Below are 9,937 nucleotides of genomic sequence, written 5' to 3'. Positions count from 1 at the left end.
CCCTCTGTCTTCTGGAGGTATGGTCTATTTACCTTGTACTGCAATCAAACAGAGGGGGTTTCCATGCATCTCTGGCATAGACTAAGGAGCTGTAGAAACCTTGTGGCGCAGATGGGTGCCATGGTGATGGGTGACCCAGAAATACAACAGATTGTTGCTATGGTGGGAAAGATGCATCTTCTGGAAGAAGCAGTCACCCTCAGAAGGATGTTTCTTTCTGCCCTTATGAGGTTTTATAGGTTCTGCTGGGAGTATTAGAATAAGGATTTAATGTAGAAAACATGCTCAAAGTTGGCCAAAAATCTAGAGGTCCCTTACATGGTGTGCTAAGTGTGACATGAGATGCCCTTTGCCTCTGTGATCATGTACCTGCTGCCTGACCTCATGAGCTGGCAGCTAGCAGTGCTTTACCTGGAGGACATGACTCCTAACTATGACTATCACCTCCCTCCAAGCCTGCTGTGCACGTTCATTCCTGAACCTTTGCATAGTGCCCAAGGAGTTGGCATGAAAATAATCTCTTGGGCCCTGCTGATTTTATTTTTTTCTTTTTCTCATCTTTCAACCACTCTGGATTCTGTCCTGCTCTGTGCACAAGCCAAAATGGATTTGGGCTTTTCATTTCCTTTTGCATTGCCACGTGTCTGGAAACGTTCTTATCTGAATCACTGTTACCACCAGGAACACAGCAAATCCAAAAGGCAGGGAGATGTAATCTTCATGGAGAGCCCCATAGGTGGGTGTCTGGCTGCACCATTGACAGAAGTGGGTATGGATGGCTTGGAGGCTTTCTGGAAATGACATAACGTCTTGCAGCCTGGCTCTGAAGAGCACTCAGAAACCAGGCTGTCTCTTCTGCTGAGGTGTCACAGAAGTTCCTAGGGCCATTCAAACTACCCTGGAAGTTTGGCATGGGAAGAACTGGCTGTTCCCATTTACAGCCTTTTTGACTGTGGAATGCTGTCCATTCTCCTCTGGCTATCACAGCTGGATTTCTTGCTGAGCTTTCTGCTAGTTGGATGCCTGTGTACAGTCTCCTCCATTGCATACTCACAATGAGCAGTGCAGTCATATCATTCAAACAACAATTAAGGTCCTCACTAGCCTGATTCAAGCTGCAGCTTAGACCTTCAGTTTCCTCATTGTGAGAGGGAAATATCCTGCTTCTCTCCCATCCCAGACACACACTTGGAGCCTCATCCCTGAAGGTCTGCAGAGCACCCTAAGGTCAGGAATGTGTCTATCATTTCAGGGTCCTGCTGAGACACCAGGGACAGGAGTTTCTGTGGCAGAGACACAGGCTCATGCAAGACTGAATGGAGATGGACCCAAACCAGAGGGGCCCTCAAACACTGTTTGGACACATCCTCTTCTCAGCCGCCAGTAACTGGCCTGGATGTGGGCTCATGATTATATCCCTCAAATAATTCCCTGGACTTCCCCTCACCCCTACTCTGTAATTATTCATAGTTATTTTCTAATGGCTGCCATGCCACTTGTTTTCTTTCTGGCTTTCTTCTTCTTCCACGTAATAAAAACACATCAATGGCCTTTCTCCAAGAGCCATTATTAAAGCAATCACCTCTGCCTATCCCCCCTCCCCTTGTTTAAAGCCTATCAAGCTCCATTGGATTTGTGGCCAGTGTTTGCATCAAATTACTATTTTTGGGTTGCCAAAGAAAGCACGATTAGAAAGTTTGGACAGGAGGGGGGAAAAAGAAGAGAGAGGGAGAAAGTTATAATCTTCCCAGATCACTATTAATTGCATTTATGATAATTACACTTTTCCAGGCGGTTACCCTGCAGCAGGAGGATCAGCTCTTACAGGAGAACCTGTGTGCACATTTTCTTTTCTTTTAGAACAAGTCCTCTGTGACTTGGAGCTTCTGCTGAGACACCCCTTCCCCCAGTGGGATGGAGAGGACAAAGTGTGTGTGCAGAGAGGACAGATAGCTTCACTCCCTTCACTGCAGAGCTAACTCCTATCTTGGCCTGCCAATTTGCCTTCTCCTGTGTGGCTGAACTTCAGCACCGTGTTTCCTGAACCCAAACCCCTGACATTCTGGAGCATGGCAGAGGCAGGGTGCAGGATGCAGGACAGGGCATGACTGCCTAAATCTGTTGCTCAAGGTGAAGAATAATTATAGGACATTATCCTCTGGCTGTGGGCTGAGCTATGCTTCATTTAGATCTCCAGAGAACATGCCCTCGTGTGGCTGGGTCTAATAGATGAACATAGTTATTTGAAGCAGCCTCTGAAAGACTATTCCTGATTTACCCAGAGGGGTGCAGCAGTTAGGGAAAAGACCAGAGATGTCAAAAGCACTTTGCTTTCCTCCAACCAGCCCCTTCTTCTAGTGCCTTGGAGGCCACCATCCTGCAGTCTCCTGCAGTGCTGAGATCCCTGACAAGCCCTTGTACCATGACCCAAGTTATCTTCTCTCATAGTCTGTGCATGCCATTTCCTGCTTGAAACTGCCTCTCCTATCCTAAGCCAGAGGTGTGGGGACTCAAATACTTGTCATAAGCCAAACCTCAAAGCCATTAGAATTTTGTCATTTTGTCACTGACCCAGTTATTTGTGTTTTCAGAGCTAGCTCACTTAAACCATCAAAAGCTTTGCATCCCACGTATTCTCACCTGTAATGTGATGTTTAATGCCTTATACTGAATGCCCTCCCTAAAACTGCATATCATGCAGACCACTTGGTGAAGAGCAGAAACACCCACCTACGAGTGGGAAAACATTTTTATACAGCATCCACTTCATCTCCAGCATGTGAATCCTGATCCTCAAGGGTAACGTAAAATAATACTGCCTCTTGAACTAAAATTCATAACTCTCCTGGCTGTGACAAATCATAGACTTAACAAGAGATACTCATTTCATAGCATGTTACAGCTTCCCTTACAATTTACCTGTCCCCCATGATCCTAAAGGCAATAATTATCTGTCTCTCCATCCAGGTCCAGCAGCCTTCCTGCTTCTCCTTTTGCATCATCCTCCTGCTGCTCTCCAGTTGCTGGCTGCGATAAGACAGACAGGCTTAGTCACCACAGCAGAGCCACAGGTGGTGTTTGTAAAGGATCTCTCTGGTACTGCTGACAAATGGCTTGCTGCAGTGGTACCCTTTGTTGTCCTGTTTGTGCAACAGTAGCAAAAGTACATAGAGTGAGGGCTGTGGGGCCCCATGACCAATCTGCTATCCAAACTCCTCTACCTTGTTACTTGAGGGGAGGCATTTTCACTCTGTGAACAAGAAATCCTTTCTTTTTCACTTTATTTTCCCAAGGAAGTATCTTGACTCCCATTTCTGCCCCGCTGGCCACCCTAGCAGAGCAGAGCAGAGCAGAGCAGAGCAGAGCAGAGCAGAGCAGAGCAGAGAAATGCTCACAGATGATCCAGCAAGAGTCCTTGACACCCTCTGATGAGCAGACCTGAAGCACACTAGTCCATTGGGCTGAGACTGGCACTCAAAACCTATCATTGTTTCACTCCATATTAAAAGAAATAATCATTTGAAAAAGTGATATTAAAGCATATGCATAAGAAAAGTGGTTGAACTAAGATCAGATGCAATCCAGGAGCTGGTCATGGAAAATGAATTCTGTGCCCAGTACAGAAATAGTGGGGCATTAAGCATACAACTGTCTCTTGGGCTTCCAGACATCAAAGGTCTGAACTTGGTCCAAACCATAATTTCTCTTTTTTCTTCCTTCCTCCTCCCCAATACTTTTTTTTTTTTTTTTTTGAGTGGGGGCTCTCCACAGCCTCATATGAACCAAGTTTCACAACCTGCAACAGCCATGTAGCTTTCTCTGGGCTCTTCCTATTTCCCTTTCACAGCCATACGGTAGTAGTCTCATGAGAGATGGACAGGGCAGATCTACTTGTGCCTTGCATTGGTACTAACTGCACAGAAAATTAATGGTGAGGTCAAGTGAGGCACAGGGGTCTTTTGGCATGAGCCAGCACCCTCATGGGCTTGTGCTGGGAAACCATTATGATTTTTGTGCTTTTGCAGCCTGGGGAAGTGGAGTGACTCAACACACTCATGCTAGTGGGTGATATCTTTGTGTTGTGATGCGTGTCGCAGCATCAGGAATTAATTCAGCACTCTCCTTTCACATCAGGCTGGCAGGAACTTGTTCAGACTGGAGGCATGATCTGGCCACAGGTGATGTCGCGTCTTTGAAGGCACTTCTTGCAATGGTCACAGGAAAATGCCAGCCAGTTATGTGCTGCTTGGCAAGAGGAGGGTAACAGGAACAGAGTGAAGAAGCTGAGTCCTCCTATGAAAGGAAATTCCAGAGAGCTTCTCTGTAGCTGTGGGTTTTACGTTCTGCTGGGATCCATGGACTTGGTCACCATCCCTCTGTCTGGAGCAAGTCTGGTGTAAATGATGGCTTAAGGTGTTGGGCTTCCTCTAGAACAGTTACTTATGTACATTTCAGGCGGGAGCCCGGGATTGAACCAGTTTGTGCAAAATGGGCAACAGAAGGTTACAGGCTCAAGAGAGATGTGGATCAGCTTGACAGGCTAGACTGAAAGGACAGTGCCGTGAAGAGCAGGCAATTTACAGTGGAGTGAGGAAGAAGAGCAGGGATGTCCCTCTTCTGCAGTAGGAGAAAGCTGGAGAGTCTTTTCTTGGTATTGAAATGTCATATGAAGAAGTACAACAGTAAACAGGTATCCCAGCAGTGGTGCCAACTCTACCAACATTCATTTAGCAGAATATGACAGATTCTCCCTCAAGACAAGAACTTCATCTGTGAGCAAAAGTCTCAGCACGCATTTAGGCCAAAGGAAAGAAAACCACATGCCTCCCACTTGCCTTAATTTTTATGGCCCACTTGCACTCTTTTTTCTGGAGTTTTCAGGAGCCTCTTCAATGACCCTGCAGAAATCTCTGAGGACAGCTTTATCCAATATAAACTTTACTATAACAGCTTTCCCAGGTGACTGGCTCCTGTAGCTATTCTCTCCACTCAAGCTCTGCCTGAAGCCACTACTCGTTGCCAGATCCTTGATGCTTTTCTGAGGCTTCCAAATCTAAGAATAGCATGTTGCCTGATCTCCCACCACTTTGTTGAAGATCTTCATGTCTGCCTCTTAAAATCTTATCTTTTCAAAGAGCAGGCAAAGTTTTCAGACTTTGTACTGTATGTCTCCCTATCCATTGAAACCTTCCTAAATCTGAGCATATTTCAAGTGCAGTGGTGCAAGATGTTGGAGGGACCACAGTTAGAGTACTGTAAGACCTTCATCTCTATCCTTCCACCATCTCATGACCAGCTTTACTTACATTCTTCCACATCAAGGCAGTAAACTGTACACCCTAACTAACTAAGCTTGTGGACTCTATCCTACCTTTCTTTACACATTCAAAAGTTTGTTAGTTGGTTAAAGGTAGTGGTTGAGCTCTTTTGTGGTTAAAGCTAGGTGCCGGAGATTTGAGATGTCCCCAGACCTCAGAGTTTTAATGGATGTTGAGAAAATCCTGTCTTTTCCAGGGCCATTTGAATGACTGGTGATGGCTCCAGTGCTTGCAGATGCCTTCAGTCCTTCCTCCAAAAGAGCTTAGCTTTTGTGCCTTGGACTCTGCTGCTTTTCTAGGAGGCTTGGGAGCCCTTTGGCTGATGGCTGCTCAGCTTCCAGGACCAGGCAGGAATGGACGACTGCAGTAACCCTGATACAGCCTCACTTGATATCTCAGGCTCAGTCATGCTGCATCCCTTCCAGCAGGTGAACGAGCCAGACAAACTGCTCTTTTAGCTGAAAGGATAGCTGGATATTGGCCTCAGACAAAGTTTGGACTTTGGACTTCTGTTCCTGGAGTGGCCTGGGTATATTCATGATGTATGTGGCTACTGAGTACCACTCCTAGTATTTTTCTCCTCTATCACAGCCAGTTTCCATAAGCATTGTGAGGCCAGCTCTGAGAAAAATAATCAAACAAACCCCCCCAGCCTATGTAGAGGGAAAAGTGTAGCTGAGTGACTAAACTACCTGTACAACAAACAGCTGAAGACATAACAGGTTTCAGATTTTCCAGGGCACTGTAAAGTGAAACACTATAGGAAGTGGGTATGAGATTAATGGGGAAAATGTCACGGTCTGCTCTCAGCCAGAGCAGTCGCACCAGAAGTGATGGGACCATGGCAGTGGAGGTATGAGCAGGATTTGGCCTTGAATCTGTTCAATGAGGACATTACCAGAGTACCAGATTACACAGCCTGGTTCTCTGAAACAAATCCTGCTAAAGTAGAAAGGATTTGTTAGGAGGCTGCAAGGTCAGGAAAGCAAGATTATTGGTTTAGCAGCCTTCTGCTGTGACAGAGACCTCAGGCGATGGCAAACACAGCTCTGCCCAGTGTTTCACATCTTTTGCTTTGTCATTTTTAAAGTGAAAAGGAAAATGAGACATTTTTCTTGTTTCTCTTCAACATTTGCTCAGTTGGAGTAATTCTTACCCTGTGCTTTTTTTCCCCCCCTCCCTTGAAATCAAGAGCTTCAATGCCCTTATTTTCTAAACAAACCGAACATGCCCACACAAGTGCACCCACAAATATTAGCAGCCCAGAACGCATGACCACAACAACGAACCATTTTGTACAGCAGTCTTCATGAATATCCTGTTCAGACCAGCCAAGCTCCCTGTTCATAAACAGCTCCTTAGTTTCTGTTAACCAGCAGCCCTCCAGTAATGATCCATTCTGTTCAGCCTTGTACCCTTTGGTGACCTCCCAATAAAAGACCCCACTATCGCTGCACAACTTGACCACAATTAATGAGTGTAGCTTAGGGCTTACAAATTACTTTCACCCTTGCTAGCCATTATTTTCAAGTGACCCTACAATAACAAATTGAGATCCACTGCTGTCAAATATGTCAAAACAGCTTTTTCCCCCCCAAATATCTCAGACCAGCTCCCTACAAATATATATTTCTAGCCATTTCAGAAATTAAAACTTATGGCTGAAACTCTGATTAAAATGAGCACAAGGAAATAGTATTTTGGGGGGAAGAGACAAAGTTCGCTTTTAATAGGTTAATTGTCCAGTCAGGAAAAAGACTGAACACCAAATGTCAGTCTGGATGATCTGAGTCCTCAGGCATGGCACAGATCACATCTATGGGATTTATTTCTGTCGTTGTCTCCTCCCTGCCACCGAGAGAGGAATGCCACCCATCTTATGCTTGGGTATGTCGCTTGCCTGTGTGATACTCATCCCGAGGCTTAGAAGATGCTATGACAGCTGTGATGAGCAGTGTGCTAGCAGTTAAATTACACAGACAGCCACATGCTAGTGACTGATCTCCTGTCCTCTACAACTTGCTTGTGCAAATGCAACAACTGTCTCTGGTTTGTGCAAACCCCTCCCAATCTTGGGTAGATTTGCTGGTGGCTAATGCTGTGGCTGAATTGCCTTTCCCTATAGCAGATACTTTGTTTGCAGCTGTCGTCTTTATCTGGTTGCTGGCTTTCATGAAAACTGTAGAAATGTTACCTATTGAAGGACCCTGCAGTGCTGTTGCATTGGGTTGAAATGGACCAGTGAGTTGCAAAGCCATTGTAAAGTCATGGGGACACAGAGATGCCCATGTACCTAAGCGTAAATATGACTGAGCGCTGTTCAGTCCATGGTGTCTGGTGTCACAGCATTCTGGTGGCATTGTCACTGTGTCCTTCATAAGCCTCTGCCAAAGTCACAGTCTGGACTTTGTCCTGTTTCACCTTGGTTTAGCACCTGGAGCTGAAACAGATTTTAAAAGCAGAGGGAAGCACAAAGAACTAGTGCACAGTGGGGTCCTGGCTCTGATCTCTCCAGAGCCACTGACTTGCTCTGTGATCTTTGTCAAGGCTGTTGACCTGCCTGTGCTTTGTGATACACAGCTGGAAAATGGAGTGGAAAAAAAAAAAAAAAGGCAAAGGGAACTTCAATCAAAAGAGCAGATGCAAAGATATTCTAGATAAACAAATCACCCAAGCCCTACCGCTCCATCCCCCTGGTCCTCCTCTCATCTTTGCACCTTATAGTTCAAGTAAGAAGCAGTTTAAAGTGGAAAGTCTGGGGCTGTGTTTTCTTACATGTTCTGGATCCTCCTTTAGCTGTGAAAATGTTCAAAGTGAAAACTTAACCTGGCAACAGTTTCTGAATGACCTCGCTTTGGCTGTGAAATCCACTTCAGCTTCACAGGAGCAGATTTTTATAGTCTTCTCTGGTAGAGGAACAAAAAGATTTTTTATTATTGTTATTATTTTTCTTCAAGAGGGAACTTTATACAGACTGTGTGTTATGCTTTCTCCCAGCACTCAAGGTCAGATCAGAAGTTCTCTTCTCACTGTTCCCCACTCACTTTATATCACCCCCAAAAATATATCCCTTCCCTGCTCTGTCACTGCAGATACTCTACAGTAGCAGAGAGGCAGGACAGAAGTGCAAACAGCCAGCCTGACATTTCACAGGATCACAGAATCAACCAGGTTGGAAGAGACCTCCAAGATCATCAAGTCCAACTGATCACCTAATCCTAACTAATCAACTAGACCATGGCACTGAGTGCCTCATCCAGTCTTTTCTTAAATACCTCCAGGGACATTGACCTCACCACCTCTGTGGGCAGCCCATTCCAGTGGACAATCACTCTTTCTGTGAAGAAGTTCATTCTAAGATCAAACCTAAACGTTCCCCTACACAGCTTGAGACTGTGTCCTCTTGCTGGTTGCCTAAGAGACCAATCCCCACTTGGCTACAACAACCCTTCAGGTAGTTGTAGACTACCATTTCTGTCATTTCAGCCACATATAGTAAAGCCTCATGTCCAGGCAATGTGATCTTGTAGCTTAAAGTTGCTAATTATAATTGCTTAACCAAGGTGTGAAAAATGGTTCCTCCTAATTCAATGGAGTAGGAGAATTCTGAGCTATCAGAGATTCCCAGATTCAAATTCCTTTATACCACAAGCTATGGCACTGAAGGTAAATACCTGCAGGTAAATATCTCCAGTGGGTTAACTTCAAGCTATTACTCAAAACTGGTCAAAGGTGCCACTGGTGAAGATTCAATAGCAACTACTCCCTAGCTCAGTAGCAAGTGCAGAATCAGCAGCTGTGGCTAAACATCTGGGGCTCAGATGGAGTTAACTCAGTCCTGCTCAAGCACCCCATGCTAAGAGCCCTCTGCTGAACACTGCAAGAACTTACTGCAGGCCATTTTTGTCAAGGTACTGTATGCAGCACCGACCATGTACTGGTGGAGAAAGAGCTTTTATGCTTGCTGAAAAGGCTTCACTGTGCATGGCAGCGTCTGTTTGCATGTACAGCCAATATACATCACACCTCGGCAAGACCTACAAGTGCACGCAGCACAGGACATTAGGATTTACATGCCTGCAGACTGAGCCTTAGGTGACAACTAATTCTGAATAATTTATTTAAAAAAGCAACAGATACTTAATAAGGAATAATCCTAACCTGGAAAAAATGCTTCTCTTTGTCTTCTGGTATGGCCATTGGAAGGGAAAGCCTTGTCTGTGACATTCATTTTCCCCATGGCTGTAGGCATGTCTTAGCCTCAACTTTTTAGCTGTGTACACTGGGCATAATAAACACTTCCTTTTAGCTGGCCAGCTCATACCTGTGTTTTCTAGGCTAGGCCTGTGGAACAGCATGCCCCAGGGCCATTCTGAGTAAGGACTGTGGAGGTGGTTACCACAGCATGGAAATGGGAAGGGAATTCAGTTAAGAGCCAAGTTGAGCTGACCTCTGTGAGGCAGACTCCAGAGTACAATCCCTGATCTCTTAGATGCAGGGATATATATTGCCTGCATTTCCAGAATTGTAAATGAGACATCACATCATCAGGGCTGAGAGAGAGTAACACACTGAGGAAAGGGAGGCAGGCCAAGGACATATTACAGCATTATCTTATT

This window comes from Melanerpes formicivorus, unplaced genomic scaffold (genome assembly GCF_026170545.1).
Source record: "Melanerpes formicivorus ecotype bairdi unplaced genomic scaffold, bMelFor1.0.p_v2 SCAF_5, whole genome shotgun sequence".
Lineage (NCBI taxonomy): Eukaryota > Metazoa > Chordata > Aves > Piciformes > Picidae > Melanerpes > Melanerpes formicivorus.
Note: the sequence above shows the minus strand (reverse complement) of the source record.